Raw genomic sequence first — 6,563 nt, 5'->3', positions numbered from 1 at the left:
TGGGTTAATAACTCCTCTTACCACTACACTATATCTGACTGGGTTAATAACTCCTCTTACCACTACACTATATCTGACTGGGTTAATAACATTATTTTGAGTTAATGTAATTATCTTGAGGTTTAGTGACTCGACTACATCACTGGGTGAAAGCCCCCGTTCTACTTTAGGACATCAGTGTGGCATCTAGAACATTGATAACAATGGAAATATCTCTCTCTCTCTCTCTCTCTCTCTCTCTCTCTCTCTCTCTCTCTCTCTCTCTCTCTCTCTCTCTCTCTCTCTCTCTCTCTCTCTCTCTCTCTCTCTCTCTCTCTCTCTCTCTCTCTCTCTCTCTCTCTCTCTCTCTCTCTCTCTCTCTCTCTCTCTCTCTCTCTCTCTCTCTCTCTCTCTCTCTCTCTCTCTCTCTCTCTCTCTCTCTCTCTCTCTCTCTCTCTCTCTCTCTCTCTCTCTCTCTCTCTCTCTCTCTCTCTCTCTCTCTCTCTCTCTCTCTCTCTCTCTCTCTCTCTCTCTCTCTCTCTCTCTCTCTCTCTCTTCTCTCTCTCTCTCTCTCTCTCTCTCTCTCTCTCTCTGCATGGGAAACATATGATTACGAGTGAAGTAGATAATGAACAAAAGTGAAATAAACAATTAAAACTCTCTCTTTCCGCTTGTGTGTGTCAGTTTATTTTGTAAGTAATGTGCAATATCTATGTAGGATGAATTAGGAATTTACATGGGTAGATAATTCGTATATAATATTCTTCTTATACATGTTTGTCATATTTCTGCTGTTGGTAAGAGAATAGGATATTATGCCGATAAATATGTTGGAATGATACAGATGTAGGATCTTAATTTGATCACTCTTTTGTTGCTGATAATTTTTAAAAGGCATTTAAAGTTTAAAATATCAGACTTGATTTGCCCTAACGAAAAATGTATCAACCCCTACAAAAAATATCCATTAATTATATTCCACATAATATTTCACATTTCCTGTTTCTGCAGGATTATTTTCCTGCTGTAACAAGTTGGTTCAAATTAAGATCCTACATCTGTAAGAATGTTTGTGCACATCTGTAATATGTTTACTATAGGTTAAAGAGGCAATACAAGTGTGACGGGACTAAAATGTGACTAATTTGAAAGGGCATTTAGTTGACTAACGTGGCCCACTGTTTTTGTCATATTGACACTAATTAGACTAAATCATTATTCAATTGACAAAAATGTGACCAAGACTTAATGATATTTTAGTCAACATGACTAAGACTAAACTAAGGCCTAGATTCAAGTTCCACCCCCAACACCGCGAAAACAACCACAATGCGGATGTCAGCTAAAGCGGATCTGACTGAATAGAGCCCTAACCCCCCCAAAAAAAAAGAGTGCCAAAATGAACACTGCAAGGTAACCAGGCCTTAGAGTTTCAGCTGTTTCCCCTGCTCAGCCCCAGGTCCCCAGCCATCAGCGCTGGACTATATTTACCAGCTTCCTGGGTTACACCAGTCAGCCAGCCCAACGCAGCACCTTGCCTGCCCTGTTATCTAGGTCTCTATTCTCTGGGCTGAGAGAGGAGCCTCACCACCAACCCCCCCCAGGTCTCTAGTCTCTGGGCTGAGAGAGGAGCCTCACCACCAAGCCCCCAGGTCTCTAGTCTCTGGGCTGAGAGAGGAGCCTCACCACCAAGCCCCCCAGGTCTCTAGTCTCTGGGCTGAGAGAGGAGCCTCACCACCAACCCCCCCAGGTCTCTAGTCTCTGGGCTGAGAGAGGAGCCTCACCACCAAGCCCCCCAGGTCTCTAGTCTCTGGGCTGAGAGAGGAGCCTCACCACCAAGCCCCCCAGGTCTCTAGTCTCTGGGCTGAGAGAGGAGCCTCACCACCAAGCCCCCCAGGTCTCTAGTCTCTGGGCTGAGAGAGGAGCCTCACCACCAAGCCCCCCAGGTCTCTAGTCTCTGGGCTGAGAGAGGAGCCTCACCACCAAGCCCCCCAGGTCTCTAGTCTCTGGGCTGAGAGAGGAGCCTCACCACCAAGCCCCCCAGGTCTCTAGTCTCTGGGCTGAGAGAGGAGCCTCACCACCAAGCCCCCCAGGTCTCTAGTCTCTGGGCTGAGAGAGGAGCCTCACCACCAAGCCCCCCAGGTCTCTAGTCTCTGGGCTGAGAGAGGAGCCTCACCACCAACCCCCCCCAGGTCTCTAGTCTCTGGGCTGAGAGAGGAGCCTCACCACCAACCCCCCAGGTCTCTAGGTCTCTGGGCTGAGAGAGGAGCCTCACCACCAACCCCCAGGTCTCTAGTCTCTGGGCTGAGAGAGGAGCCTCACCACCAACCCCCCAGGTCTCTAGGTCTCTGGGCTGAGAGAGGAGCCTCACCACCAAGCCCCCCCAGGTCTCTAGTCTCTGGGCTGAGAGAGGAGCCTCACCACCAAGCCCCCCAGGTCTCTAGTCTCTGGGCTGAGAGAGGAGCCTCACCACCAACCCCCCCCAGGTCTCTAGGTCTCTGGGCTGAGAGAGGAGCCTCACCACCAAGCCCCCAGGTCTCTAGTCTCTGGGCTGAGAGAGGAGCCTCACCACCAAGCCCCCCCAGGTCTCTAGTCTCTGGGCTGAGAGATGAGCCTCACCACCAACCCCCCCCAGGTCTCTAGTCTCTGGGCTGAGAGAGGAGCCTCACCACCAACCCACCCCAGGTCTCTAGTCTCTGGGCTGAGAGAGGAGCCTCACCACCAACCCCCCAGGTCTCTAGTCTCTGGGCTGAGAGAGGAGCCTCACCACCAAGCCCCCCAGGTCTCTAGTCTCTGGGCTGAGAGAGGAGCCTCACCACCAAGCCCCCCAGGTCTCTAGTCTCTGGGCTGAGAGAGGAGCCTCACCACCAACCCCCCAGGTCTCTAGTCTCTGGGCTGAGAGAGGAGCCTCACCACCAACCCCCCCAGGTCTCTAGTCTCTGGGCTGAGAGAGGAGCCATTTTGCTGCCATAGTAAACACACCGCTAGGACGCACGGTGGGCTGTCTGTCACATGAGAGGACGGGGAGGACCGCGGCCCGCTGAGATATTATTAGCAGCAGGAATGTACACAGTGGCCTCATGGCAAGCCAACTAACGTACGTTGGCAGGCACAGATCCTAAACCTCACAGAACCTCTTCTCCATGCGCACTCGTAAACTTTAACACGTTTTCTAAAGCGCCATTTGCGACTGCGAGGAGGACAATGTTTTGGCTTTTTTGTGGCTAAGCTTTTTCTGATTCCCCAAGATACAGACTCTCTACCTGGAGGTTGTGGATTTAAATTCTATACTGAGGAGAGGTAAGCTGGAGTCACCCTGCCACAATGAGGCTGGTGAGCTAACTAACTATAGATAAATCATCTTTAATAAACTAATGAATATGGGAAAAGTAATTAATGTCTCGTTACAAATCTGACTATAGTTATAGATCTGACTATAGTTATAGATCTGATCTGACTATAGTTATAGATATGATCTGACTATAGTTATAGATCTGATCTGACTATAGATCTGATCTGGCTATAGTTATAGATCTGATCTGACTGTAGTTATAGATCTGATCTGACTATAGTTATAGATCTGATCTGACTGTAGTTATAGATCTGATCTGACTATAGTTATAGATCTGATCTGACTATAGTTATAGATCTGATCTGACTATAGTTATAGATCTGATCTGACTATAGTTATAGATATGATCTGACTATAGTTATAGATCTGATCTGACTATAGATCTGATCTGGCTATAGTTATAGATCTGATCTGACTGTAGTTATAGATCTGATCTGACTATAGTTATAGATCTGATCTGACTATAGTTATAGATCTGATCTGACTATAGTTATAGATCTGACTATAGTTATAGATCTGACTATAGTTATAGATCTGATCTGACTATAGTTATAGATCTGATCTGACAATAGTTATAGATCTGACTATAGTTATAGATCTGATCTGACAATAGTTATAAATCTGACTATAGTTTTAGATCTGATCTGACTATAGTTATAGATCTGATCTGACTGTAGTTATAGATCTGATCTGACTATAGTTATAGAGCTGATCTGACTATAGTTATAGATCTGATCTGACAATAGTTATAGATCTGACTATAGTTATAGATCTGATCTGACAATAGTTATAAATCTGACTATAGTTTTAGATCTGATCTGACTATAGTTATAGATCTGATCTGACTATAGTTATAGATCTGATCTGACAATAGTTATAGATCTGATCTGACTATAGTTATAGATCTGATCTGACTATAGTTATAGATCTGATCTGACTATAGTTATAGATCTGATCTGACTATAGTTATAGATCTGATCTGACTATAGTTATAGAGCTGTCCATAGTTGTTATAGATCTGACTATAAATCAAATACATAACATTTTATTTGGGCTCCCGAGTGGCGCAGTGGTCTAAGGCACTGCATCTCAGTGCTTGAGGCGTCACTACAGACCGAGTGGAGCAGCGGTCTAAGGCACTGCATCTCAGTGCTTGAGGCGTCACTACAGACCCCCTGGTTCGATTCCAGGCTGTATCACAACCGGCCGTGATTGGGAGTCCCATAGGGCGGCGCACAATTGGCCCAGCGTCGTCCGGGTTTGGCCGGTGTAGGCCGTCATTGTAAATAAGAATTTGTTCTTAACTGACTTGCCTAGTTAAATAAAGGTAAAATAAAATAAATAAATAAACATGCGCTGAATACAACAGGTGTAGAATTTTTTTTTTTTGGGGGCAATGATTAGCTGTTCAGGAGTCTTATAGCTTGGGGGTAGAAGCTGTTGAGAATCCTTTTGGACCTAGACTTGGCGCTCCGGTACCGCTTGCCGTGCGGTAGCAGAGAGAACAGTCTATGACTATGGTGGCTGGAGTCTTTGACAATTTTGAGGGCCTTCCTCTGACACCGCCTGATATAGAGGTCCTGGATGGCAGGAAGCTTGGCCCCAGTGATGTACTGGGCTGTACGCACTACCCTCTGTAGTGCCTTGCGGTCGGAGGCCAAGCAGTTGCCATACCAGGCGGTGATGCAACCAGTCAGGATGCTCTCGATGGTGCAGCTGTTGAACTTTTTGAGGATCTGAGGACCCATACCAAATCTTTTCAGTCTCCTGAGGGGGAATAGGCTTTGTCGTGCCCTCTTCACGACTGTCTTGGTGTGTTTGGACCATGATAGTTCGTTGGTGATGTGGACACCAAGGAACTTGAAGCTCTCAACCTGTTCCACTACAGCCCCGCCGATGAGAATGGGGGTGTGCTCAGTCCTCTTTTCTTTCCTGTAGTCCACAATCATCTCCTTTGTCATGATCACGTTGAGGGAGAGGTTGTTATCCTGGCACCACATGGCCAGGTCTCAGACCTCCTCCCTATAGGCTGTCTCATCGTTGTCGGTGATCAGGCCTACCACTGTTGTGTTGTCAGCAAATGATGGTGTTGGAGTTGTGCCTGGCCATGCAGTCATGGGTGAACAGGGAGTACAGGAGGGGACTGAGCACGCACCCCTGAGGGGCCCCCGTGTTGAGGATCAGCGTGGCAGATGTGTTGTTACCTACCCTTACCACCTTGGGGCGGCCCGTCAGGAAGTCCAGGATCCAGTTGCAGAAGGAGATGTTTAGTCCCAGGATCCTTAGCTTAGTGATGAGCTTTGAGGGCATTATGTGTTGAACGCTAAGCTGTAGTCAATGAACAGCATTCTCACATAGGTGTTCCTTTTATCCAGGTGGGAAAGGGCAGTGTGGAGTGCAATAGAGATTGCATCATCTGTGGATCTGTTGGGGTGGTATGCAAATTGGAGTGTGTCTAGGGTTTCTGGGATAATGGTGTTGATGTGAGCCATGACCAGCCTTTCAAAGCACTTCATGACTACAGACGTGAGTGCTACGGGTTGGTAGTCATTTAGGCAGGTTATCTTAGAGTCCGTGGGCACAGGGACTATGGTGGTCTGCTTGAAACATGTTGGTATTACAGACTCAGTCAGGGACAAGTTGAAAATGTCAGTGAAGACACTTTCCAGTTGGTCAGCACATGCTCGAAGTACACGTCCTGGTAATCCGTCTGGCCCTGCGGCCTTGTGAATGTTGACCTGCTTAAAAGTCTTACTCACATCTTCTACGGAGAGCGTGATCACATAGTCATCTGGAACAGCTGGTTCTCTCATGCATGCTTCAGTGTTGCTTGCCTCGAAGCGAGCATAGAATTTATTTAGCTCGTCTGATAGGCTTGTGTCACTGGGCAGCTCGCGGCTGTGCTTCCTTTTGTAGTCTGTAATAGTTTTCAAGCCCTGCCACATCCGACGAGTATCAGAGCCGGTGTAGTACGATTCAATCGTAGTCCGGTATTGACTCTTTGCCTGTTTGATGGTTCGTCGGAGGGCATAGCGGGATAGAGTCCCGCTCCTTGAAAGCGGCAGCTCTAGCCTTTAGCTCAGTGCGGATGTTGCCTGTAATCCATGGCTTCTGGTTGGGGTATGTACAGTCACTGTGGGGACAACGTCATCGATGCACTTATTGATGAAGCCAGTGACTGATGTGGTGTTCTCCTCAATGCTATCTGAAGAATCCCGGAACATTTTCCAGT

General features: G+C 47.4%; 1 protein-coding gene across 2 annotated transcripts in view; it reads left to right on the top strand.

Annotated features, from left to right (window-relative positions):
• The first annotated feature begins 2,935 nt into the window (after positions 1-2,935).
• Positions 2,936-6,563, top strand: part of klhl38a (kelch-like family member 38a) — a 46,495-nt gene continuing 42,867 nt past the window's right edge. The window contains exon 1 of one of the 2 annotated variants that reach the window (XM_041869323.2): positions 2,936-3,279. The gene's annotated coding sequence lies outside the window, so the exon portion shown is untranslated. The remainder of the gene's footprint in view (positions 3,280-6,563) is intronic. The other variant, XM_041869322.2, reaches the window with a different exon arrangement.

Source organism: Coregonus clupeaformis, unplaced genomic scaffold (genome assembly GCF_020615455.1).
Source record: "Coregonus clupeaformis isolate EN_2021a unplaced genomic scaffold, ASM2061545v1 scaf0085, whole genome shotgun sequence".
NCBI classification, from domain to species: Eukaryota; Metazoa; Chordata; class Actinopteri; order Salmoniformes; family Salmonidae; genus Coregonus; species Coregonus clupeaformis.
The sequence above is the reverse complement of the archived record's forward strand: the minus strand, read 5'-3'. Positions and strand labels throughout refer to the sequence as shown.